The sequence below is a fragment of the Colobus angolensis genome, unplaced genomic scaffold, assembly GCF_000951035.1.
Source record: "Colobus angolensis palliatus isolate OR3802 unplaced genomic scaffold, Cang.pa_1.0 Scaffold224, whole genome shotgun sequence".
In the NCBI taxonomy this organism is placed as follows: domain Eukaryota; kingdom Metazoa; phylum Chordata; class Mammalia; order Primates; family Cercopithecidae; genus Colobus; species Colobus angolensis.
Genome location: NW_012115422.1, coordinates 834,143 through 861,689, shown reverse-complemented (window position 1 = coordinate 861,689; position 27,547 = coordinate 834,143). Strand labels below are relative to the sequence as shown.

Sequence of the window (27,547 nt, the reverse complement as noted above, 5' to 3'; positions counted from 1 at the left end):
AAATCATTAGAATAAATTCTGTGAAATTACTGCAACTAAAAATGCCCTGTTAATATTACTATAAGACATTTTGTGTTCCTGATAGAAGCTGAATTTAGCCTCTTTATTGGTAATGTTCTAAAAAGCATAAATTTAACTTAAAGATTTCATTCAGGCTGGTCAGTGTCCTCCATTGGGTAATTAACTTTAAAATAATCAGTTCTGTTGCCTTTCAAATTCTTATAAATGTGATGATTGTGTTAAAAATTGTTACCTTTAGGAATGAATTTTAAAATTTATTACTTGACCTCAGTTAATAAATCTTCTCATTGTGGTATGAATGGTAAGGTTTCCTGTGGCTCTGTGAAACAATACAGACATCAAAGTTTACATGAAAAGGGATGAGTCAGTTTCCTTGCCCAAAGGGGCTTCTCACACCTGTATTTGGATGATTACAGGTAGAACTCCCTGGCTCTAATTGTATAGTAAATACCATTTCCCAGACCCTAATGGTAGACAGACTGCTTAGGAGACGCCAGTCTGTGATTTAGCTGTCGCCAGACACCCCATGTTTTTTGTGAGACCAGTTGTGATGATGATATGGTTATAGCCAATTGAAAGTAAACTCTTGTCTAAATAGCAAATTTTAATTTATAATAATGTAGAAGTATGAATGATCCTGTTTTATAAAACCAAATCTTAACAGGTTTTAGGTATAACTAATGATCTGGTTTGGGGTTGGTGTGCGTATGTTTTGCGGGGAGGGTTGGGAGGGATCCAGATCTTGTGGAAGTTAGTGTAATTGTAGCTGAAAGATCAAAGACTGGGTAACTGAGTGATGTTCCAGAAGAGAATTTACCACATAGCCATTTTCTGTACAGTTTCTGCCGCCTGCTGTTCCTATTTTCCCTCAAGCTAGCCATTGACTACCCCCTGTGCATCCCTGCTCGTAAAAAATGATTGAGGAAGTATTTGTCATGTATTTATGAGTGGGAAATATTGTGTGATAGGGAATGGCATCTACTGGAGCCAGAAAGATTGCCATTTTCCTTTCATTCAGCCACTCTGCTACAGCTTTAAATCCTCTGTTTATGCAACATAGCCTTTGTATTAAAGTGTAGAATAAATTTTTATTATGAAGGATATGAACACTAGGTTTTCATCATTTATAACACCAAAAGCAGATGTAAATAGTTAAAATCCATTTTAACGACTAAATCCTTTTAATTGTGTTAGCATCTTGTTTTTTGATAATGTTTACATCCAAGCTCCATTTGCATTATTAGTTGCTTCTTTAGCAAAAGAAAAAGTTTTTGTTTTTTAAGATTAGCATGTAGTGTTACTATAGCAAATAAGACTGATGCAGGAAATAGTAATAAATATTTTCATGGGTCTTTTAGATCTGTAAAACTATTTTAAACCATCAAGAAAGAGGTGAGGAGAAGTTTGTGACTTTGGCCACAAGAGGAAGACTAAAACTGTTGTTATTTTAGCAGGTCACCATTTCAGAAATATTGAACACTTTAGTTACTGAAGTTACCTAAATGTAAATGGTAATGTGTTATTTTTCAACCCTAGAGAAGAAGGAAGCATTTTGAAAGATAGGTCTATTGTGTTATTGAGTAGCTGTATTGACCTTTTGTAAGATGCAAAAACTGGGATGGCTCCAAGCATCTACTCACTAGTTTTAACAGTGTTGAATTAGTCATTTCATTGATTTATGATTAAAGACCTAGCCCCTGAAGAGTAGCTGACATGGCAGCCAGGTTGGTTGCAGTTGTGTTATGAGCAAACAACAGTAATCAAGATATTGTAAGTGAATCCATAAACCATTTTTTATTATTACAAATTGCTGTTTCTTGAATGAATCAAACTATATAGAAGTTTTTGTTGTTTTTGGTGAGCACAAGCATTTTTGAACGCTCAAGGTTTTCATTTTCTAAACACGATCAGCTGTTACTTATAACTAATACTATACGCGGTATTAATTTTCATTTGAGATTGCTTACTGAGTCATGGTGTCAAGCAGGTACAGGACATTAGAACTGTCAAACTACTGCTTAATTAGGGGTTTAAATTTCAATCTTTGCACCCTTGCTGCTCTGTTAGTAGAGTATGCCATCCAATTATGAAATCAGTAGAACAAACTAATTTTAGATATTTTTTATACCTACCAGCTATCAATTATGTTTCATTTTTGTGATCCTACCTTTCTTGAAACTGTTAATAAAGGATAATTATATTTTATTATTTATTATACTACATATTTATGTTCAACTGGAAAATATAACTAAACTTTTAGATATGCAGACTGTGTGTGTGTGTGTGTGTGTATGTGTTATACACACATTTTCATATGCCCTGGTAGGCTTGTAGTCATTTAGTATTACCTTTTGGGTAATATTATATGAGTCAATTAATCTGAGTGATGAAATTGATTCAAGATAGGTAGACAAATACGTGGAAAGTCTTTTAAGCTGTTTTATAATGAAGGGCAGTGTGTCAAGTTCACTAAACGCATTTTAAGTAGAAAAACGTTTTATTATTAATTCTTATTATACTATGATTCAGTTCCTTCCCCTTTCCCATCTTTGTGTGTTCATTAGTTTTCCACATAATTTGTACACAACAACTAAAAATAGTTTGGGAATACTATACATTATGTGCTTGGTTTGGGGGGAATCATGGAATAAATATATTTTCTTGATTTCCTGAGCTGCCTATAGAAATTATAGCTACTATATCTCAGCAAGTATATATGTAGGTGGAAGTGTGTATATTTTTGGCACACAATTTTCTGTTTTTGTATGTGTGCATATATATACACACATATATGCATATAAATATAAAAAACGATTTCTGTGTTTCTGTAGAACTATTGTAGGAGGTCATCAGTTTCTGACAAGATCAGTTAAGCTAGAAATACAACACAGACATTCTGCTTTGGAAAGATTACTTTGTGTTATGATAAAGCTTATTATTAACAGTATTATTTATACTATGAATTAGGATTTCAAATAATTTTTGGTGAATGAATTTTGTGGAATTATTTCTTTCTCTGATCAGAATCTTTAGAGTTAAAAAGAATATGGTAAAGAAAAATGGTCTTTTTATTACAGGATATGGAAGGCTGAAAGAAGTGGGGATGGGGAAAAACCTTTGCCCATTCAGGAATCTTTTTTTTTCTTTTTTTGGTCAAATGTAATTTTGCATTTGAATATATTTTTACATGTAGTAATATTTGTGAATTCCTGTTTGGTTTTCATTAAATGGGTTTTGAATATTCTTTCGACAATTTCTCATTCTTATCAAGAGGTAACAATGCAGTAGTGCACTTCGGATTTCTTATGAAAGAGATAATTATATACGAAAGCATTTTTTTTATATGAACATAATGCTACTGACCCTATGCATATTAGGAATTTCCCTTGGCCTGTTTGTGTTTTTTGCAATACTATTTATAGCCAATGATTTCTATTTGCCAGATGGTTCACTGAATTTAAGAAAGTGATACATTTGGGAGTGCCCGTTGTAATCTTATTAGCACCATCTGCTGACTTACTGATTTGTGAGTGATGTAATTTATCAAATATGTCAGGACTTTCATCTTTTTCAAACTAGCTAAAGAATTTCACTCCACATAAATAGGATAAGTTTTATAAAATTGTTTCTAGCTTCCACAGATTAAAAATAAGTGTTCCTTAGGATTCTGTCATGTGAAATTAAAATATATATTCCCTATACATGTACACACATCAATGATCTAGGAAATGAAATATAAAGTTTGGTTTATAGCTATATAATGTTCTTCAAATTACAAATGATTCATCTGCACAAAGAATTTCTTTGCTTCCCTACCCTACTCACTTTGTTGAATAATTCAAAAGCAATCCTCTTAAAAATCTGTACTAGAGATTAAGGATCTCTGAGTCATATTTTGTTACCAAGACTCTGAGTTGGGATGAGCTACACTCTTACAACCAGAGTTGATATGGTTTGGATTTGTGTCCCCGCCCGAATCTCATGTTGAATTATAATCCCCAGTGTTGACGGAGGGGCCTGGTAGGAGACTACTGGATTGCAGGGGTGGATTTCCTTCTTGCTGTTCTCATGATAATGAGTGAGTTCTCATGAGATCTGGTTGATTAAAAGTGTGTAGCACCTACACCTTTGCTCTCTTCCTCCTTCTCTGGCCGTGCCTGCTTCCTCTTTACCTTTGCCATAATTAGAAGTTTCCTGAGGCCTCCCCAACCAATGCCTCACAGCCTGCAGAACCATGAGCTAATTAGATCTTTTTTCTTCATCAATTACCCAGTCTCAGATAGTTCTTTATAGCAGTGTGAGAACGGACTAATACAGGAGTTTAGTAGTTGGTGAAGACAGTAGAGGAGAATTTTGAAGCTCAGAAATCTTAGGACTGTTGGGAGTGGGAGATACAGGGCAGGACCTTGGGAAGGATTTGGAATGGAGGCTCAAGACAGTTTGTAGGATTTGAATAACAGGTTTTCCTGGGAGAAGGGTGGAGAAAAGGAAAGGTGAACAATGTCAGTGTTTTACAGCCTAATATGTCCTGCTTGTGCAGGATAGGAGGAAGAGCATTATTTGTCTCTACCCTTTTCTCCTGTGCAGCATGTTCCCCAGGCACAGCAACTACCTTTGGACTTAATGTTGTAGTTTATCTGATGAATCAAATAGACTTGAAGGCTAGCCCCAAATGTTAGGTACCATTAATAATATTGTTTCTATAAGGAAAATGAATCCTAAAAAACTGGAGAATATGGTCTATTTGTAACCTAGGGAGTAGATGCTATCAAGGAGTTTGGTGTGTTAAGAAGAATACTACTTTAGAATTTGAAATACAAGTGCTCTGGTCTTTATTTGCTACCATAACTAGCTCTTTGAACTTGGCCATTTAAATTACTTAGCCTTTCATGTAGAAGATAATTCATTGAGATTGTTTATATAAAATGTGTTCTGTATAAACAGTGTTTCCCAAATTTAGTTATATCTCAAAAAGTATTCAGTAATAGAAAAAGGACTTGTTTGGCCTTGTGAATGCATCTTTTGGATACATTACCTTGGTTTTTATTTCTGTTACCTGGATTAAGGAACCAAATGTATCACATGTATAAATATAGCAGTGAGACTCCCATGATATCACTGCCATGTTCTGTACAACCCCATCCCCTCGTTCAGGTTGGGCCCTATAACTTCACCATTTGCAGCTTAGAGGCTTCCATTAGAGTAAATATTCTTTGTTTATATTGTTACAATATGTACAGTCTTTATGTAAAATCGTGTTACAGTAGCATGATTTTTTTTTTTTTTTTTTTTGAGATGGAGTTTCGCTCTTGTTGCTGAGGCTGGAGTTCAATAGCGTGATCTTGGCTCACCGCAGCCTCCACCTCCCAGGTTCAAACAGTTCTCCTGCCTCAGCCTCTGTAACCCAGTAGCTGGGATTATAGGCATGCACCACCATGCCTGGCTAATTTTGTATTTTTAGTAGAGACGGGGTTTCTCCATGTTGAAGCTGGTCTTGAACTCCTGACCTCAGGTGATCCGCCTGCCTCGGCCTCCCAAAGTACTGGGATTATAGGCATGAGCCACTGCGCCCAGCCTACAGTAGCATGATTTTTTTTTTAAAGTTGTTTATTATTTTAAAAACCTTTTAAAACAGTTTCATTGTGATTTCCTATATCTCAGTCTCTCTGAGTATGAATGTATATGTTGGAGGTGAGGCAGTGAAAGTTAGTGAAGAATTAAAGATCATCTTTAAGGTTCCCTTCCAGGACTAGAATTTTATGATTTTAATGAAGTGTAATGAATTCACAAAGAAAAGATGCCCATGCAAATATCTAGGTTTGTCATGGTAATTTTTCCTAATTGTGTACAGAGCATTCCTGAGGTTGCAGCCCAATTTAAAAGCAACTTTTCTGGACTGGGTTATAGATAAGACCTGGTCTTTTTTCCTACTCTCATTCCCTCTTCCATATCTCAGGCCCTTGAAAGTAAGCCTTTTCTGCATCTCACCATGTTTCTTCCCACCTTTCCTCATAGTGGGTAGCTGTTGCTTTGGCTAGAATAAGAGCAAAGTGAATTGGCATATCTATATTTGAGATCAGTAACATTACTTAAACTATTACATTCCTTTATTCTAAATTGACCTAGAAAGCATTTCCCATCAAAAACATTAGATTGTGAGACTCACCCTCAAAAGCCTATTTAATTCACAATGTAGTAGAAATAGAACAATTTGAGAAATATTTTGGTATCTGTGACCATTTTTACCACCAGTTTTAAAATTCTGCTTTTTAAAAATGTGTTCTAAAATAACTGGCTTATGAACTTTGCATATATTTCTATTTATATAAGGCTGGGACTGCACATTGCTGTGCAGTCTGTCCTTTTAATGCTTTACATCAAGAAAAGCAAAACTTGGTAAAAAACTGTCATTATAAATGCAAATTTCAAATTTATGTTCCTTTTGAAGACTGTGAGCTCATTGAGAAGGTGGATACTGTTTTCTTTTTCCTTTTTAAGCAAATAATTATTAAGAATTATTAAGCCTTTCTGTGTGTCCTGTATTATCTTAGGTGGTGAACAGAAAAAGCCCTTTCTCCTGCAGGACTTACAGTCTCATGTAGCAATAGACATCCAACAAACAGACATTTAATATAATGCAGGGAATGATTAGGACCATGAATAAAAACAAAGCAGAGTAAGAGGGAACTGTTTTAGTTAGGGTGGCTGGGGAAGACCTTATGAAATAAGGATACATGCCATGAGAGAATCCACGGAAAGCTCAGTCCATGGAGAGGAAACTGCAAATACAAAGGCTGTGAAGTAGCTAGATGAAATAAAACAGAATACGAGTTATAGGAATAGAAGTTAGAGAAGGAAACAGGGGTCTACAGTTGATGTAGAGCGTAATGGGCCATCAAAAAGGAATAAAATGTGAAGACAGCCAGCCACTTGAAAATAACTTACATATTTTTATTTAAGTACATTCCACTGAAACAGATTTTAAACATGTTCTAAATGTGTTCTAAAATTTTATTTGGGTTTTAAGAATAACCATCATGTATTTTCTAGTTTGCTTTAATTGATTTCTTATAGTCCAGAAATATTTTCGATTGCTAAGTGTTTTAAACAGCCTTTAAAGTAATAATTGCAATTTATTTCAAATTTCATCTTTCCTTTTCCATGCTTGTCTAGTGACTTGCTGATTCATGCTGCCAATTATGAAGCACTTTTTAAAAGCCCCTCAATGTACAACTTCAAAGAAATAGATTGAACTTTATTTAGAAATAACAGCAGTCAACATTTGTCTAGAGCCTTATGGTGTTTCAGCTTTTTTCTTTCATTTGATCCTCAAATTCTGAGATGGCCCTCATTACACTATTACATTGGCCTTGAATTTAATGTTTACTAAAATGAAGCATTTTTTTTCCTTTTCTTTTTTTTTTTTTTCAGAGACAGGGTCTCACTCTGTTGCCCAGGCTGGAGTGCAGTGGTGCAATCACAGCTCATTGCAGTCTGGACCTCCCTGACGGGCATGGGCCACCACACCTGGCTAATTTTTGTATTTTTTGTAAGAGTCAGGGTTTCACATGTGGCCCAGGCTGGTCTAGAATTCCTTGGCTCGAGTGATCCACTTGCCTTGGCCTTTTAAAGTGCTGAGATTACAGGTGTGAACCACTGTACCTGGCCAAAATGAAGCATTTGCTTCATTGGAATAAGAGTTCTGCATATTAGTTTAGGAATGGGTTACTCCAATGCAGAGAGAAATAAGCTTCGTCTTTCCATTAGCAAAGATTTAGCAGTGCCTTTTCAGTACTTCAAATATTTGTCATTGAAATCAAGGGGTAGTCATCAGTATTCCTGTGATAATCAGCATTTTCCTTAGAGATTATTTTAAAAGAATATATTATGGACTGTGGAAAATGTTGTTGGATTTAATCCATTTTGAAATTTAAAAGGAAAAGATCAAATAGCATCTGTTCATTGGTAATCATTTTTAGCGTTTTTAAATGAAATTTTCAAAGATTTTCCCCAGGAACATATATGGATGTCAGACATGAAGGTCACTAGCACTTTTCAAACATGACTTTTAAGTTTTGTCGTTTTTCTTTTGTATGTCCTGCTTTCCCCCTTCCTCCATTTAATATAATTGATTTAGCTTTTCTTATACCAAACTAAAAGATATACATAGCAAACCATTATTTATTACTGAGTTCCTGCTATGTGATGGGCATTCTGAGCTTGGAAATTGCTGAGATGTATGATATTATACTTATCAAGCAGATATTACCATGCCCATTTTACAGATAGGGCAGGCAGTTGGAAAGATTATAAAACATGCCCAAGTTCTTGGAGCAGGTAAGTGGTAGAAATAGATCCATTTGACCTGAATGCGACTGCTCCACACAGGATGACTGACAGCTAAGTGACAGTACAAGATATGTTTGTGAATCTCCAGAAATATTTGAAAATATCATATTAGCAACTTTAGCATTTTGCTATGTTTTATCTCGGAAAGTTTAATCTCCTTCCAATTGTTTAGTTAATGCACTAAATTAGGATTTTATTTAAAAAGAACAATTCTCAAGACGACATTTATGTGTGGTTTTTTTTTAGGATAATAAGCATTTGCTACTGATGGTTTTGCCTTGTCTTGTAATTTTATTAACTATTTAGTAACTTCTTGTTAAGAGGCAACAGCAATGTATTTTAGTACCCACCTTAGCTTGCATTTTTAAACAATATCATATATAAAAATTTTGGTGGAGAAAATACAATGGCTCCTATTGAAACCGAAATTTTAAATTATATGAAATTGCCAAGTCTGAAATAGTGGTACAGAGTAAACCCCCAAAAACATACCTGTAACCACAAATTGGTTTTTGTATATTGATATGATAAACAGAATTTAACTTTTTCTTCTATAGCAAACCATAATTTGTTAAAAATAATTCTTTGGCTGGGCTCAGTGACTTATGCCTGTAATCCCAGCACTTTGGGAGGTTGAGGAGGGTGGATCACCTGAAGTCAGGATTCAAGACCAACCTGACCAACATACTGAAACCCCATTTCTACTTAAAAAAATAAAAAAATTAGCCGGGGTTGGTGGCGGGCACCTGTAATCCCAGCTACTCGGGAGGCTGAGGCAGGAGAATCGCTTGAGCCTGGGAGGCGGAGGTTTCAGTGAGTCGAGATTACGCCATTGCACTCCAGCCTGGGCAACAAGAGGGAAACTCCATCTCAAAGATAGTAATGATAATAATAATTCTTCACTGATGGGGTGAGGGAGTTGATGTTAAATAAATAGGGAAATGAGAGAATATTACGTGTGTTAGTTTGTTTCCTGCTGCTGTAACAGATACCACAGACTAGGTAATTTATAAAGAAGAAAAGTTTATTTGGTTCATGGTTCTGGAGCCCAGGAAGCCTGAGAGTGTCACTGGCATCTTCTAAGGGTCATCCCATGGCAGAAGAGCAGAAGGCAGAAACAAATGGGAGACAGAGAGCAAAGTGGGTCAAAGTCATTCTCTTTATCAGGTGTTCACTCCTTACTCCCATGGTTACAGCATTAATCGCTTCATAAGGGGTTAGCCCTCATGACCTAGCCACCTCTTAAAGGCCCCACCTCCCAATCCCATTGCATTGGGGGATTAAGCTTCCTAACACATGAACCTTGGGGGGCTGCACTCAAACCACAGCACTACGAGGTAGAGTAATGGCAGATAATTTGTATGCCTGATGTTGTCTTTGTAGTAGTCGTCATTCAGTCAACACTTCATACTTGACTTTATGCCAGTTATGTTTAAGATTCCCAACAAGCTTATAAAGTAGGTACCATTATTACCCACATTTTAAGGAAATGAAAGGCAAGTATGGAGAGATTAAGGAACTTGGCCAAAGTTACATAACCAGTCAGTGGTGCCGACATTCAAATGTAAGCAGTTCATCTGTGGAGCTCATTTTCCTCACTAACTACTAAGCTACGGTATCTCAGCACTGGGGCATTGGTGATGCTGGAAAGGTAGACAAGGCCTGAGAAATATGTCATATACTAGTCACATTTCCTATTACTGTGAATTTCATTTAGGTAAGGTTTTGTTGTTAGACAGTTCATGCACTATAAAATTTGAGACTAAAAATTCATTATAACCTAATTAGAAAATGCCAACTGAGAGTAATATTTTTTAAAAAAATATTTAAAAAGATACCTAAAATTGTATCTTTAATTTTATGGACTTATCTCAAAATACTATTTTCCAATTTAATAGCCATTGTAGGGACAGTACATAAAACAGTTTATATATTTTTAGGTTGAAAATACATATCATTGCTACTTTTCTCAAGAAAACTTTCTTCAACCACTTGTTTTATTTGTGTGCTTGTTTTTAACCATGTACTGATTTATTCTGTCTCTTTACGTTTTCACTAACTTGGATTTGCTTTTGAGAACTACTTTGGGAGTAGGGAAGTGTGTGAGAGTGTGTGTGTTTGTACATACCTCCTTTAGTAGCTGAAATACAAATGGATGATTTGTATAATGTTCTGGTTTAGTACTATATTAGTGCGTAGCAATATAATGAACATTATATATGTATATGTATACGTATATGTTCCTATACATCCAAGTCGGGCAAAACTAATAACTACCACTTGTTGAGCATCTATTATATGCTGGATTTTGGGGTGTTTACATATGTTCCATCATTTCGTTTAATCCCACAACCTTGGAAGGCAAATTTCTATCCATTTACTAACAAGAACCTAAGGCTCAGAGAAATGAAGTAAGAAACCTAGTTAAATATTTTGGAAACTTATTTTAGCTCAAATTCGTGAGAGAACGTATAAAACATTTTATGCATTTATAGCATGCTTTTCATGCAAGAAAAGTAGATAGAGTTTTTTATGTTGTTTGTATCCTAGTGAAAATTACACAGCAATGTATACCTATCGGAGAGCAAACATAATTGCAATATTTTGTATAAGCATGACTCGAGATTGGTTGATTGGTTGCCTTATAGCCCTTGGTTTCCTCACCTGTCAGAGAGAGTAATTATTTTCTTATAGAATTATGAGAATTAAATAAAATATGTTACATATATTAAATGAAATTATCCTGTGGCAGAAATTATTCTGTGTCAGATCTGTTTGACTTGAAATATAATTTATTTAATTTTCATAATTCTAAGAGAAAAGCATATGTATGTGTATGAACACAGAGAGATTGATAGTTAATTGGCTAGTTCCTGGCAGTTGTAATTACATAATAAACTCTCTTAACTAACTTGAGTCCTGCTTATATAAAACGTTGCAATTAGGCGAAGTGCAGTGGCTCACTCCTATAATCTTAGTGCTTTGGGAGACTGAGGCAGGAGGATCATTTGAGGCCACGATTTTGAGAGCAGCCTAAGCAATATAGGTACATCCTACATGTACAAAAAATAAAAACATTAGCCAGGCACAGTGGCATGTACCTATAGTCCCAGCTAGTCAGGAGGCTGAGGCGGGAAGATCACTTGAGCCCAGGAATTCAAGACCAGCCTGAGCAATATAGTGGGATCCTGCCTCTACGGACATTAAAAAGAAATTGGCTGTTGTGATGGCCTGCACCTGTAGTCCCAGCTAAGTGGGAGGCTGAGGTGGAAGGATTGCTTGAGCCCAGGAATTCGAGGCTGCAGTAAGCTATGACTTTGCCAGTGCACTCCAACCTGGGTGACAGAGTGACACCCTGTCTCAAAAAAAATTGACCAGGCGCGGTGGCTCAGACCCATAATACCAGCATTTTGGGAAGCTGAGGCAGGCACATCACTTGAGATCAGCAATTCAAGACCAGTCTGGGCAACATGTTGAAAACTCATCTCTACTAAAAATAAAAAAAATTAAAAAAATTTTAAAAAGCCAAACATGGTGGCACATGCCTATAATCCCAGCTAATCGGGAGGCTGAAACATGAGAGAATCATTTGAACTCGGGAGGTGGAGGTTGCAGTGAGCAGAGATTGAACCCAGAAGGCAGAGATTGTAGTGAGCCGAGATCAAGCCGCACCACTACACTCCAGACTGGGTGCCAGAGCAAGACTTTGTCTCAAGGAAAAAAAAAAATCCTTAGCAAACTAACACAGGGATAGAAAACTGAATACTGGATGTTCTCACTTATAAGCGGGAGCTAAATGATAAGAACTTACGAACACAAAGAAGGAACAATATACACTGGGGTCTACTTGCGGGAAGAGGACGGGAAGAGAGAGAGGAGCAGAAAGGATAACTATCCGTTACTGAGCTTAATACCTGGGTGATAGGTACAAAAAAAACCCGTGACGTTTTTATGTAACAAACCTTCACATGTACCCCCAAACCTACAATGAAAAATTTTTTAACTGTCATCAGATTTCAGGACTGGAAGAGAAAAATGTGTGATAATGCTTTTATTATTTAAAAGTGTTTTTCTTCCTGAGTCTTATTTTGAAAAATTATACAGAATAGTTTGCATGGCATATTTCTTGCATTGTAGAACTTACTCTGCTTCAGGCCAAATTGAAATAGAGACAGAAAAGAAAGAGACCAAGAAAGAGGATATGGAGAATATCAACCATTTGTTTCCTTTCCTATATTCAAAGACAAACATCTTAGTTGTCTGGATCTCTTGAAATTAGTACTTGTAAAAGCTTTTAAATGTTACTAGAATACATTGTTAAAGCCATATCTGGTTAAAGTTTTCTGATTAAGCATAATTAAATAATTGTTTCAGCAATTACACAGTTCATGATTATGGTGTGCGATGGGACTTTTTTTTTTAAATCTATTATTAAGTAAAATATGTATTGGTGGCCAAGTGTAAGTTTTAGTGCAACTTGCTATATCTTGGACATTTTGCATATATAGTTTAAAGACCAGTGGAGTAGATTAGGAAGTTCTGTCAGCTTCATAATTTTGGAAAACAGAAACAAAAGAAAGAACAATGCTGAGTAAACATTCTTAGCCATAAGAAGATATGTGAGTGTGGCTTAGCTAATAATACCTACTTTCTTACTATATATCACTTCATGGAATTTTTTTGCTATGAAATATTTAATAGTTATGCATTTGCTGTTTTATAGTTATTTCACTGCCTTATTAACATCAAGGGGTACTGATTGTTGTATTAGTAGTTCCTGACAAATAGAAATTATTTGATATTCTAAGCCATTTCTGACAGAAGATATAAAGTTTTGACAAACACATATGGCACAGCAAGTGTCCAATTCTAAAGAGCAAAATAAATGCAAACCACCATTATGGTGAACACAAACAGCCTGAAAGCAAGTTATCAGTAAGCAAATAATTGTTGAACTGTTATGAATGGAATAGGATGTTGAAATAGGGCATGATTGGCTGATGTTACATATGTCCTTGATTACCTTCCTTGTGCTTTTATCCTAATAAGTGACATTCTTTGTATTCCCTTGGATGGCTAGACAGTCTGACACTGAAGAAGAATAAATATTGCATGTGGTACACATTAAGCTGTCATCCAAGACAGCATTTATAAAAAGTAACTGGAGAAATTCATAAGAAATTCTGCACTGCTCCAGTTTCCTGGCTCCAGTCATAATTGTCAAAGTTCTTGACACATTCAGGTCTTCAGAAATGATTTAGGTTTACAGTGGTTTGGTGTATGAATAATTATTATGGATTTGAGTTCTCATATTGCCTTTGGATGTTAATGTTAGTTACCAAAATGTTATATTTTATGATAATTTTTATTTTAAGAAATGTCTCTATATTGATAATTGTGACATATCTTCTATCTTACAGACTTTCATCAAAGGCTTTTAGACAATTCATGTAATTGAAAGGAAGAACAGGAGTTTTTAAATGCTTACATTATCTTTAATCTGTTGGAAAATATTGCTTGCTTGTGTTTAGTGCTAGCAAACAATTTTGAAAATAAGTATTTTTATTTTTCTTCCCTAGCAACATTGGAAAGCTTTCAAACAGTCTAAATGAATACCATTTTAAAACTATTTCCAAAAAAACCAAATCACTGATGTTTCATTTTAAAATATTGTACGCTTTTATTCACATACTTTTGTTATTTTAACATAGTTCTTTGAGGCAAGGCAGTATTTTATTTGTTGCAGTCACTATTTTCTCTTAAAATTTCCTTTCAAAGGATGGTAGGTAGAAATTTTGAAAAGAGATAATATTGTACTACAATAAGCATACCTCAAGAAAGAGGTAAATTATGAATGTAAATTTAGAGAGCATATTTTTAGCCCCTCTATCTTTCTTTGAAACACCTCCTTTTTTTATCCTGTCTATATGGTGTATAATATCTGAAGAATGCCCCCTCCAAATTATTTTTGTATTTTTATATTCTGACACAATTATCCTAAACCATTTGAAATTAAGCAATTAGTATTCTCAGTCTATAATCTAATCAAGAATATAGTATATTCTATCAGCTGATGACTTCCAAAATGTGATTAAGTATCAGAATGATTTAGGATCCAATATAAATATGAAAATAAAATAACAGTGTTAAGTTCCAAATTCTGAGCCCATTTTAGGGGAACGAGAGGTCAGTCAGGGTTTTTTGACAACCATATTTTATGTTGGTTTTAAAATTTATCCTGTTAATTTGGGGAAATGTTTTTAGGATACTGTCTTTGCTTTGAAATCTAAACCATCCATTTAGATTGAAGAAACTTTTCTCCAAGTATAACACTACTCGAATGTTACCTATAGCTTTTAACTCTCTAGGCCACTACAGAGCACAAAATATTTGCCCAACTGGTAAATTGAACTGTAAGTCCCACTGTGGGAAATTGCTTTGCTGTGCTCCAAACAGCAGTTATCTTAGTAATTGTACCTGAATTCTTTGTGGCTAATAGAGCGTGGACGTCCATTTTACAAACAGAAAATTATTTTTCTTAAATACTTTTAATTATAAAGTCCCCAAATAAAATGCAAGTCAGTAGACAAGAGTGAGACATTAAACTACATCATTTTTAATTGTTAGTGCAGAAAAGTGAAATCCTTTTTTCCTTTTAGTGTAAAACTGTACATAACCGACATTTCACATTCTAAACTGGAGCTCCCAACAAGGAGCTTATCAGAGCAAATTGTCTAGTCCATCCCCTTCCTCACTCAAAACCTAATGACCCTTTATCATCATGGTTTAGATTGCTGGACACAGATGTGAGAAAATACAAGTAATCTACAGGTAACTAGAGTAGCTGCACTGATGTTCTCAGAGAACTGACTGCTGGGAAGATAAAGAGCCTCCCACAGTGTCTGTGACTTTCCAGCAGCAAAGCACATCATGAGCTCATACATGAAGTTTTATTTGCTGAAGATTCACAATAAGATGCATTAGAACATTCAGCAGGGACTCCTTTTAGATGAGCACAGAAATTCTGGAGGGTGATTAGTTGATGCACCAGTGCATAGCATCACACTAAAATAAGAAGAGTTCAACAATAATTCTTTCTATGGACACCAAAGATTGTGGCCACAATGCAGCATTATTATTGACTTCTTTTCTTGATATTTATGTAATCTACTAAATCACTTTCTCTTCACAAATGGCTGAACTTCTTGCTGAAAACAATTTGGTTATGATTTGTAATGTGAAAGCAGAACAGCAATTTCTCAAACTTTAATACTAAATTGCATTTCAAAGGACTTGTTTGCGGCCAGGTGCTCTGCTTTTGTTAGCTGCTTAGATTGTGATCAGTGAGGTAAACTCATTTATCTATTTGCATGCAATTGAGTAATTTACCATGAAAAGAATGATGGTTTTTGGATAAAGGTACTGCACCTGTAGCTTAAGTTTTATAATTGTTGGTTTGACTATTATTTGCAATGATCGTAGTTTCATACTGCTTTAGAAAACGACAATACAAAATATATTTACTTATGTATATATGAGATGTTTTGTTTTTAGTTAATGAATTTGGTTTAAGTTTACTAGATTGGGATGAATCAATATGAATTAGATTGTTTGAACTTCAGGTGTGTATTTCTTTTTAAAAACCATTTGCTTGTCATATTTTTTTAAAGCAGATTAATTTTGTTTCTGTAAAACACTGTAACTACTAGATTAGGAATAGTGATATTACTTTAGTATGTCCTCAAATGATTTTTAGAAATTATCACTTTAATAGCTGAAAGATAAAGATAGTTTTCAACAATCAGTATTGGTTAAGCAGTTGACAGCCAACAAAAAGAGATACTGAGATATTTGATTCATTCTTGTATAGTTGTGTTGCTATGTACCTAGCTTAATTGTTGCTATTTATGGAAAATATTGAAATGCTCAGAAAATCAGAGAAGATACTAGTTAAGGCTTTTTGGCTAGGTTTGTACTCATTTTTGCTTCAAGAATATTATAATGTACATTTAAAAACAGTCCTTTGCAATTGGAGCACCAAAATTATATCAAATACACCTGCAATCTTAAAGAATTAATTTAATATTAAGCTTCTAGTATAGAATAACCCGTGAGAAAAGTAAACTTATCAGCAAACAGAACATATAGATTATCTGAAGTACTGCTAGTCATTAGAATCCTTACTATTCTTCTGATAGCAGTTAGGATCACTCTTTTTGGAGATTTTCTGTCAGTGAAGATTTTCAGTTTACCCTGACATATTTGAAATATTCATAGTTGCATGGCATAGATTAATCTAGAAAACAGAACATTGAAGAATTGTTTGAGGTGGTGTTATACATTAATTCTGTTTTTAGTTTGCTATAAGATCTAAAGAAAAAACTATATTTGTTTTCATTTAGCAGCAAATAGGAAACACAGAACTCAAAATTCTACAAAGTACATTTTCTTGCCATCTTCATATTTAAAAGGCAAAAAACCAGAGGATCATGTGCAGTATAAGATTGTTTTGCATTTTTGTTTTTACATCACCAGATTAAGTATAATGAAACCCATCTGCAAATTGTAGGAACTACTCATTGATTTTTCTCAAGGACTGTAGCGTAGTTTTTCCCTTCTTTTTCTTCTACCTTTTTTTTTCTATTTCAACAAGATATACATAAAATTAAAAACCTTGTCTGTTATAAAGTTTTGTTTGAGCTTTTTAAACTGAGTGATTAGCAGAAATAATGACCCTGTCAGCCTTAATCACATTAAAATGTGGTTAACATCATTTAATTTTTTCCACTTAATATGCAAAAATTTCCAGTAGATTTGCAGTGAAGGCCATTGAAATTCCATTAGAACAAGAATAAAAATTTCAGGCATCATTTATTCAGAGAAGGAATAAAGGTCTCGATTGAGAACTGCTGAATCTTTCTATTAGAGACACTATGAATCATTACATTGAATTGTACCTGTGTTTCAATAGACCTGTGTGTCTGGCTTTTCAAGTGGTTGAATATCATGCGTTTTTATCATTTTTCATAAGGAGGAATAAACCAGAATTTCATAATTATTTGATAAATATTTAAAAGACTACTGAACAGTTTTTGTGCTGCTTCAAACTGCTTAAATTTTAAGTAGAAAGTTGATTGTACTCTAGAAACAGGTTAATGAAATAATTATTTTAAAACATGGAAAAAACTGCATAACCATCCCACAAAATGGACAGATTGTATTATAAGTAGTTATGTTGGTATATGCCAAGAAAGAAATTAAGAACCAAGTGACGCTAGCTAGCTCTTTCCCAAAGTTCATAGCTTATCGTTTGTCAAGCTTCAACTGCTATGTTATGCTGCATTAGCTATGTATGAATTACAACCAAAGAATATTCTGCTCTTTCTAGTATTCATTCTTTTATGATCATTTTGATATTTAATTGTTGTAATGTGTTCTTAGAATTAAAAAGTAGGAAAAGCTTAATGTTATTTTAAGCAGTGCCTACCATTTATACTTTCTTTGGCATGTGCACATTTGCCAGCATCCTGAAAACTTACATTGTGTGGAATGCTTTTCCCCCATTTTAAAAAAGACAAAAGTGTTACTGTATATACCTGATAAGCAGAAATGGCTCTCTGGAACCATTCTTATCCTTCGGGTAATTAAGTAATTATACAGTGTTGTGTGTTTTTTTTTTTTTTAATTTGTATTTTGTTCCTGAACCATTTGGACCCATTATATAATTACGCTGTGTGTACTTTGTAGTAAAAATACCATTGGAAAATTCATCAGGGAAAGTAGTCTCTGCATATGCTCTTCACAATGTATAAATTTCTCCATCCTCCCGTTTCTATGTCTGCGGAAATCTCAGTGTTTAATTGTCTGCTTTACCCATACCACTTCCCCCTACCATGTTTGAGTCTGCTTCCACAGAAACATCTTGTGTGACTGCCTTGTCTAGAATAACCTCCCAGACTCCCTTTTGTTCTCTATCATAACATCATGTTTATTTCCTTGAGAGCACTTATCACAAGCTGTATCATCTTGGTTACTTGTCTCTTGTTTTTGTTTTGTTTGTTTGTTTTTCGTCTTGTAAGAATTTAAATTCCATGAGAATAAGGACCATGCATGTTTTGTTCATTTTGTATCTCCAGTGCTTGGCACTGAATTCAGTAAATATTGTTGATTGATCGAATAGCTGGCTGGATGAAATCCATTGAATTTATCCCCTTTGTTCAACACTGATTTTTAGTCTTTATTAATAAAATATTTGGATGATTTGAAGTCAATCTATTCTGGTTAGATACATATACAGTTTAGAGCACAGGTGGATAGGCTGTGTATGCCAGGGTTAGCACATACTCTCTATAATGGATCAGGATATTTTTGTCTAGGACCACACAGTCTCTGTTGTAGCTACTCAACTTTGCCATTGTAATGCAAAAGCAGCCATAGACAATAGTGTAAACAGATGGGCATGTCGTTGTTCGAATACAATTTTATTTATGGACACTAAAATTTGAGTTTTATATAATTTCACTGTCACAAAATATTTTTCTTTTGTTTTTTTAAGTCATTTAAAAACATACAAACCTTTCACTGCACAAAAATGTATGCAGTTATTTGCTTAACCCCCGGTTATGTTATTGACCAAAAAGACATGATACACATGTACACACGATTATATATCTCCATTCATCTCCTGAAGTAGTTCATCTCTATCTCCTGCATCATCAGTTCTTCCTCCTTCAGTGGATGTTCCCCAGTAGCATATAGGCATGATGTTAATTCTCCAGTCTTAGAACAACAGCATATTTTGACCCTGTTTGCCTTTCACAGTACTGCTCATTTCTCTCCTTCCTCCTTGAAAGTGGTATATTACTCATTGTCACTTGGGCCTCCATAAAAAGCTCAGCAGTCTTCTGTGTACAAATGAAGGAAAAATATCATTTGAAAAGTATAGCTCTCAATTCACAAATTGAGTTTTTGAAAATAAACAGGCAACTTGATACAACAGGAAGATCAGGAACTTTGAAGTTAGATGGGCTTGAATCCTGCGTTTACCACTGTAGACAAATCATACCAATCTCAAATCATTAAGCGGTAAATCAAATTGCATATGTAAAATGCCTGTCAGTTTCTCCTTTCCCTTTCAAAAACATGTAGCTGTGTAGCAGTATATGTTTTATTATTACTCTGCGGATTTCCCTTATTTGAAGGAAAACTAGTCTGGAAAGTAGATCATGATTAATGTTCTTCCTCAAAACAATATGACCTTCATTTTTGGGGTGGGGGTCTTGAATGGAGAAAGAGCATTTTCATTCTATGTGCTTTTCTCTGTCTTTCTGTCTCTGTCTCTCTCAGAATAAACCAAACTTAGAAACTTCATGACATCCTCTTCTGCTTGGCTTTTGGGTGAGAGGCTTATTAGCCTTTCATTTCTAATCTCGTCTCTACTGAGTTTTCTCTGTCCGCCATGACTCTTCCCTAGGGATTAGTAATTGCGGGATTCTGTTAACTTTTTTCACTTGCCTTCTGTGCTTATGCCTCAGCTCTAACCCGAGTGCTGTTGGTTCTCAAACTTTAGTGTGCATTAGAATCATCTGGAGGCTTTATTAAAATAGACTGTGGGACCTCACCTTCAGAGTTGCTGACTGAGATGGGGCCTGACAATTGTCCAGCATGCTCCCAGGTGATATTGATGTTGCTGACACTTGGATAATACTTTGAGAAGCATTGCTCTCTGCTAGTGACTTATAAACCTAGCCTTAGTTTCTCCTCTTTACCCTTTTCAAGTTTCATTATTCCTGATTGTTAACAAGAAATCTTCATTTGAATATTCTCTTACCATACGAAATGTAAGACATATAAAACTAAACTCCCTATTTTTTCTATAGTAATATCCACAGTGGAATCTACTCTCAGACTCTCCTGTCTTTGTTAGTATTGGCACCCTCTGAATCATTTAGGCTTGGGCTCTTCAAGTCATTTTAACATATCTTCTTTTATATATGATATTCAGTTAATCAAGTTTCATGTTTTTTCTTCTAAATCTCACCTTTATTCATCTCTTCCTCTTCAGTTACACTGCTTGTCAAGCAAGACTAAAACTGCATCACTTCATTTTGGAGTTAGGTAACTGCCTCCTAACTTACTATCCTTGACTCTGTTGCTTCTTTTCCTCCGCAGGGCATTCTGATGAGCTTCAAACACTTCCACTCTGCCATTTTTTCATGTCACAATCCTTCATTGAAACATAGAAGAATATCTTCACAACCCAGGATAGGCAAAGATCTCTTGGATAAGTCACAAAAAGCACTAACCATAAAAGGGAAAAAAAATGGACTTCATTATGTTGAAAAACTTCTCTTCATCAAAAAACACCATTAAGAAAATGAGTAGAGTAGCCACCAGCTAGAAAAATATATTCACAACACAAATATCTGACAAAGGACTTGTTTTCAGAATGTATATTTTTAAATTTTCTACAAATGAACAATATGAAGACCAATGGCCCAACTTTTAAAATGAGCAAGACTTGAACATATACTTTATAAAAGAAGATAAATGAATAAACATGGAAAGGTACTCAGCATCTTTAAGCCATCATGGAAAGGCAGATTATAACCATAATTGAATATGGTTATGTTCAATTTAATATTTCATACTTAATAGAATAGCTAAAATAAAACTAACACCACCAAGTGTGGATAAGGAAGGGGAACAAAAGGAACTGTCATGCATTTCTGGTGGGAATATAAAGTGATACAACTGCTTTGGAAAATTGGTGTTTTCATTTAAGTTAAGCATATATCTACACTGTGATCCAGTAATTCCAACTTTCGGTATTTGCTCAAAAGAAATGGAAACATGTTCATATCTTATACATGCATTTACTACACAAAGTAGCAGCCTTATTCATGATAGTTCAAAACTGGAAACAGCTCACATGTCCATCAATAGGAAAATGGATAAGTTGTGGTCTATTTATGCTGTGGAAATCATACACCTCACCAAGAAAATAACACAGAGCAACTTGGAGAGAAGGTGAGGATTCATGGAAGGGAGCATAGGGGAACTTTTTGTGGAAATGTTCCATATCTTTTTTGGGGGGATAGTTACATGTGCATATAAAATTTTCAAAACTCGTTCAACAGAACATCTAAGATCTGTACATGTTAATTATTTGTTAATTCTACCTCAATAGAAAATAGTTTTTCCTGGAGGCTGAGGCAGGAGGATCATTTGAAGCCAGGAGTTCAAGACCAGCATAGGTAGCACAGTGAGACTCTGTCTCTTAAAAAATTGATTTAAAAATTAGCTATGTGTGCTGGTGAATGCCTGTAATCCCAGCTACTCAGATGGCTGAGGGTGGGAGGATTGGTAAGCCCAGGAATTCGAGGCTGCAGTGAACCATGATTGCGCCACTGCACTCCAGCCTGGGCAACAGAGTGAGACCCTGTTTCCAAAAAAAAAGTTATTAATGTCTCCTTGTTTCCTACTAGGTGTATATAAATATACATACGAAATACCTAGAGAGGTCAATCAACTGCTGACTTGGTCATCTCTGTGAAGACAAGGACAATGTCTGTCTTACTTATTCCTACCAACCCATTACCCAGCTAGCACAGTGTCTGACACATAGTAAATATTTAACAAATACTTCTTATGTGAATAAATATTCTCAATTTACCATGAATGTTTTTCCCATGTATTTTCATTGCTCTGTGATGTATTATTATTTTGATGTACTACATTTTATTGATTCAGGTCCCCCAGTGTTTCTTGTTTGGTTATTTACTTTTTTTTTCTGAGATGGAGTCTCGCTCTGTCGCCCAGGCTGGAGTGCAGTGGCCGCGATCTCGGCTCACTGCAAGCTCTGCCTCCCAGGTTCATGCCATTCTCCTGCCTTGGCCTCCCAAGTAGCTGGGACTACAGGCACCCGCCACGACACCCGACTAATGTTTTGTATTTTTAGTAGAAATGGGGTTTCACCATGTTAGCCAGGATGGTCTTGATCTCCTGACCTCGTGATCCGCCCGCCTTAGCCTCCCAAAGTGCTAGGGGTTATTTACTTTTTAAAAAGATAAAATACATTAAACACTCATGCAGCCATTCAAGAAAATACATTTGTCTTAACCTCAGCCAACACTGGGTTGTTATTATTGTTTTAATCTTTACCAATTTGATAGACAAATAGTGATACATTGTTTTCATTTTATTTCTGTGATTACAATGGAAAGATAAGGTGCATTTAATAACTGTTAGACTAATTATTAGAAGATGGAAACCTATTCTGTGTCTCCACTGGGAACAAAATTTAAAATGGACTTAAGTCAATTACATAGCATTTGATTTCTCATTTATGATTATTATTTTGATACTAAGAGCAGAAATCTTAAAGTATGAGAAACCACTCAAGAATATTTAATTATTACATGTCATTAATAAAATTATTTTTGGCAATTTATTTTCAAGTGAATTAATTTATATGTAAACAGTAGGTAAACATAAAGGCAATGTGTCTGGGTGATGGAAAGAACTTTGCAATGGGGATAGCAGCAAAGGAATAAATGTTTCATCAGTTTTTGTCTTTCCTAATATGGCGAGAATGGAGTATATGAAACAGCTTTTCATACACAGGGCCAAGTAACAAATTCCTTCGCCAAGTTCCTTCGCTGGCTACTTAGAGTGGTATTGATTTAGAAAATATAACAAAGTCGGCCGGGCCCTGTGGCTTACACCTGTAACCCCAGCACTTTAGGAGGCCTAGGCAGATGGATCATAAGGTCAAGAGATCGAGATCATCCTGGCCAACATGGTGAAATCCCCCTCTCTACTAAAAATACAAAAATTAGCTGGGCGTGTTGGTGCGCACCTGTATCCCAGCTACTCGGGAGGCTAAGGCAGGAGAATCGCTTGAACCCAGGAGGCGGAGGTTGCAGTGAGCAGAGATAGCACCACTGCACTCCAGCCTGGCGACAGAGCAAGACTCCGTCTCAAAAAAAAAAGAAAAGAAAAGAAAATGTAACAAAGTCAAATATGCTTCCTACTGGTTTACCTCAAATCTATTTCTTGTGTGATATTTGCAACACTATATAGTTTTCTTTTTTTTTTTTTTGCCCTTCTTAGAAACTGCAGTATTATCACTCAGCAGTGACTTTTAATGAATAGCAAAACTTGCCATTTGTCTATACAACGGACAAAAAAATTTAAGGAGGAAAAGAGAAAAAAAAGCCTTTGAAGTGATTAGTGCTTAGACCTGCCTTCTCAGGTGAAACTGAGTAGTAGCCACATCACAGGTAAATACAACACAATTCTGTTTAGGAAAATGTGATCTGAACATTGCGGAAGCCATTCTTCACTTTATAAATAATAGCCAGTACATGTTGAGCACTTACCTTGTATCAGACACCATGCTAAGCGTTTTACGTGTATGTCCTCATTTAATCTTCGTTATAACCCTCTGAAGTAGCTACTATTATTACCTCCATTTATAGGTGAGAAAACTGAGACTTTAGAAAGTTCCATGGCATGGCCAGTATCCCCCCAGTCTGGCCCAGTGTTCTATAACCATATTCCATACTACCTCCTTTGCAAACAGGTTGCTTGTGGGAGTCCTTTATTTATAGAATTTCTTTAATGAAAATAAATTAACTTTTGTATTTTCTTTACAAAAATTCTTTTTGTAAAACTGTAAGCTATGAAGTCAACTTCAAATTTTGGTGGATATGATTTTACTCACACATTTCCCAATCCTTCCTTTTCTCATGTCAGAAGATTCCATTAAGCCAGTTGGCACTTTTTATAAGACTGTAAACACCAAATTATGTTAAAATAAACATTTCTTTAAGAGAGAATAAGTCTTTCAGAAGCAGCTGAAAGTTTTGCCACAGGTTGCATGCATACCGCTGGTAGGGAAAAGTATATAGAGTAAATGTTTTTTCCAAAATGTTTTACTTCTCATCTAACGTGGTTCCACTGAAAGTATATGTCAGTAGGAATTGTTTCACATGCCTATTTGTAATTAAACTATTGAAACTTTGTAACTATTAAAGCTTGAATAAGAGCCACCACTCCTTTTTTAGTGCTTCTTGTTTCTCCCCTGCACTCAAATTCCTTTTCTCTAAAGATCCAGAAACAGTGACTTTCCCTTTTTTACAAAGACTATTTGCCTTGGCTTTGTATCCTTCAGTGTCTACTCCTTTATAAAACTACATATACCCCACATGATAAATAGTGAGACGATTTGGATAAATGGGATCATGGAATGGACTCTTTTATTAGAATAAGGAAGTACCCTCCAGAGGATGAATTAAGAACAACTTCAGAAAGAAGGATCCACTTGGGAAAGTATGTCTGTGCAAGTGGGTTCCATCATACACATCCACATTTATCTTTCGCTTGCAAATGTCTTACTTTCTTTTCTTTTTTCTTTTCTTTTTTTTTTTCTGAGACAGAGTCTCACTCTGTCACCCAGGCTGGAGTGCAATGGCGTGATCTCGGCTCTCTGCAATCTCCACCACCCAGGTTCTCATGCCTCAGCCTCCCAAGTAGCTGGGATTATAGGCTGGTCTCAGACTCCTGGCCCCAAGTGATCCATCCACCTTGGCCTGCCAAAGTGCTAGGATTGCAAGCATGAGCCACTGCACCCAGCCAGGAGTTTCGTGCTTTCTTACTGGCCCCACAGAATCCCAGCTCTGTTACGAACAAAAACCTTTCCTTTCTGTTTTTCTTATTCCAACTGAATTTAACCTAAAAAAAAGTTTTATGTATGTAACTGAAAAGACTGTTAAATATATTGCTTTCCTTTTCCATCCCCTACACTCCTTTTTCAAATTTGCACCCTCAGATCTAGCATAATGCTTATTAATACACATAGTTGCTTAAATGTATTTTTCCAGTCATTGTGCTTGAATTCTTTCCCTTCCAGTTACCTCCCTATCTATAAATATTCAGTTAGTCAAGACTTCTCAGAAATAAATACCTGATTTTTATTTTTTTTAATTAATTTTATTTATTTTGAGTTTTGCTCTTTCGCCCAGGCTGGAGTTTCGCTCAAACCTCCACTTTCCGGTTTCAACCGATTCTCCTGCCTCAGCCTTCCAAGTAGCTGGGATTACAGGTACTCGCCACCACGCCCAGCTAATTTTTGTATTTTTAGTAGAGACGGGGTTTCCCCATGTTGGCCAGGCTGGTCTTGAACTCCTGACCTCATAATCCGCCCGCCTTAGCTTCCCAAAGTGCTGGGATTACAGGCGTGAGCTACCGCACCCAGCCAAGACCTGAATTTTGAAAAGAGCTCCCATTCTTTACTCACAGGCAATGTAACAGTATTTTTAACTCTATGGTAACTATTGAGAATGACCCGCTCACTGACAGCAGACAGTTAAAATTGGGGGCTACTGTGTGCAGGCCTCCTACATTCGAGGGATTTTAATCCTAACATCCACCCATGAGGGTAGGTATTATTTTTGTTGCATGTGATTAAACTGAGGCTGGGGAGGCTTAAATGGCTTCCCCAGGATCTTATAGCTAGTATGTAATTGAACTGTAATTTGAATTGATACTCACCTTACTCCAAAATCTCTGCTTTTTCTGTTGGCCCATACTATTTCCAAAGGAAGGTCAGACATCATATGATCATAATGTGGGGAATGTTAGCATTTCTGTTTTTTAATCTTTAGATTAGTTCTCAGTTTAGTTTTGGGGTTTTATTTTTTAGATATAATTCACATACACAAAATTCTCTCTTTTCAAGCACACAATTCAGTGGTTTTTAGTATCTCCACGTTGTTGTGTCGCTATCACTAATTCCAGAACATTTTCATCACCCCAAAAAAGAAACCCATGCCCATTAACAGGCATTTCCCATTGCCTCTCCAACCTAATCCCTGGTAACCACTAACCTACTTTCAGTCTCTTTGGATTTGCCTGTTGAGGCTATTTCACATAAATTGAATCATACAATATGTGACTTTTGTGTCTAGCATAGTGTTTTCAGTGTTCACCCATGTTGTAGTGTGTATCAGCATCTCATTTCTTTTTATTGCTGAATAATACTCTGTTGTATGGATATACTTATTGTCTGTCTCCTTAATTATAGTCATCCTAGTAGATGTGAAGTGGTATTTCCTTGTGGTTTTGATTTACATTCTTGTAATGTCTAATGAGGAACATCTTTTTATTATGTTTATTGCTATATAATATTGTTATTATATATTCTCTAGGGAGACCTGTCTATTCAAATTATTTGCCTATTTTTAAACTTAATTTCTGTCTTTTTATTGTTGAGCTATAAGAATTCTTTATATATTCTGGATACTGGACCTCTGTCATATGTATGATTTCCAAATATTTTATCCCTTTCTGTGGCCTGTCTTTTCATTTTCTTGATAGTATCTTTTGTTACATAAACTTTTTACTTTTTAACTCTTACATTTAGATCTTCGGTCCATTTTAATTTTTGTATGTGGATATCCAGTTGTCTAAGCACCATTTGTTGATTCTTCTTTACCCGTTAAATTGTTTTGGTACCTTGTCGAAAATCAATTAACCATAAATAGACTTTACAACAAACAACCCATCCAATTAAAAACATGAGCAGAGGACTTGAGTAGACATTTCTCCAAAGAAGATATACAAGTGACCAACAAGCATGAAAAGATGCACATCAGTAATCATGAGAGAAATGCAAATCAAAACCACAATGAGACATCATCCCATACCCATTAGGAAGCCACTGTCAAAAACAAAACAAAACAAAACAAAAAAACAGGAAATAACAAGTGCTGGTAAAGATGTGGGGAAATTAGAACCCTTGTGCAGTGCAGTACTGGTAGGAATGTAAAATGTGATGTAGCCACTACGGAAAACAGTTTGATGGGTCCTCAAAAAGCTAAACATAGAATTACTGTGTGATCCAGCAAACCCACTTCTGGGTAAATATCCTAAAGAATTGAAAGCAGGGTCTTGAAGAGATATTTGCACACCCATGTTCAGTACATCATTATTTACAACAGCTAGAGATAGAAGCAACCCAAATATCCATCAATAAGTGAATGGATAAAGAAAACGTAGTATAGACATATAAACAGTAGAATATTTTTCAGCCTTAAAATTGAGGAAATCCTGTCACATGCTAAAACATGGATGAACCTTGAGGACGTTATGGTAACTGAAATAAGCCAGTCAC

General features: G+C 35.4%; 1 protein-coding gene across 3 annotated transcripts in view; it reads left to right on the top strand.

Moving 5' to 3' along the window:
* OLA1 (Obg-like ATPase 1) overlaps positions 1 to 27,547 on the top strand; it is a 151,460-nt gene that overhangs the window by 103,532 nt on the left and 20,381 nt on the right. The window lies entirely within an intron of this gene.